The 845-nt window shown below is 51.0% G+C and overlaps 1 non-coding gene across 1 annotated transcript; it reads right to left on the bottom strand.

Annotated features, from left to right (window-relative positions):
* Positions 1-73, bottom strand: TRNAE-UUC. Its single transcript has one exon. It is a non-coding gene; the product is annotated as a tRNA-Glu (tRNA).
* Between the last annotated feature and the right edge of the window lie 772 nt (positions 74-845).

Raw genomic sequence — 845 nt, 5'->3', positions numbered from 1 at the left:
TTCCCTGACCAGGGATTGAACCTGGGTACTCAGCAGTGAAAGTGCAGAGTCCTAACCACTGGACCACCAGGGAATTCCCTGGAATTTGCTAGTCTTATCATATGCCCCACAAGCCAGAAGCTCCTGGAAGGATGATGGAATAGCCCACTGAGTTCTGGTGCCAGTTAGGAAATAACATGGTAAAAACTGAAGTTCCGTTGTATAGGCTGCAGTATATGCTTTGAGTCAGTGCCAATACATAGTACTGTTTCTTTCAAAATACACAGGTTCAAGAATCAAGGGGTGGGGAAAGTGGAAGTGGTTCCTCTCATCATTATACCCAATAATCCACTCACACAATTTCTGTTTCCAGTTCCTGTGACTTTGAGCCCTGATGGTTTGGAGATTTTACTTCCCAACAGAGGAATATTTCCAACAGGGATCACAACTATGGTTCCACTGAGGTTGAGGTTGAGATGGTACCTCGGCACTTTGGGCTCCTCATACTATAGAAAAAAATCAGGTGAAGAAGGGGGTGCTGTCCTGGCTGGGGTGATTGGTTCCAATTGCCAAGAGGAAATTGGCTTTGCTGCTTCACAGTGGGGACAGGGAAGACTATGGGGACAAAAGGAGTGCATTCTTGGGCTTCCCTGGTGGCGCAGTGGTTGAGAGTCCGCCTGCCGATGCAGGGGACGCGGGTTCGTGCCCCGGTCCGGGAGGATCCCACGTGCCGCGGAGCTGCTGGGCCGTGAGCCCTGGCCACTGAACCTGCGTGTCCGGAGCCTGTGCTCCGCAACGGGAGAGGCCACAACAGTGAGAGGCCCGCGTACCGCAAAAAAAAAAAAAAGGGTGCATTCTCGATTTTC

Source organism: Phocoena sinus, chromosome 7, assembly GCF_008692025.1.
Source record: "Phocoena sinus isolate mPhoSin1 chromosome 7, mPhoSin1.pri, whole genome shotgun sequence".
Lineage (NCBI taxonomy): Eukaryota > Metazoa > Chordata > Mammalia > Artiodactyla > Phocoenidae > Phocoena > Phocoena sinus.
Note: the sequence above shows the minus strand (reverse complement) of the source record. Positions and strands in the feature narration are given on the sequence as shown.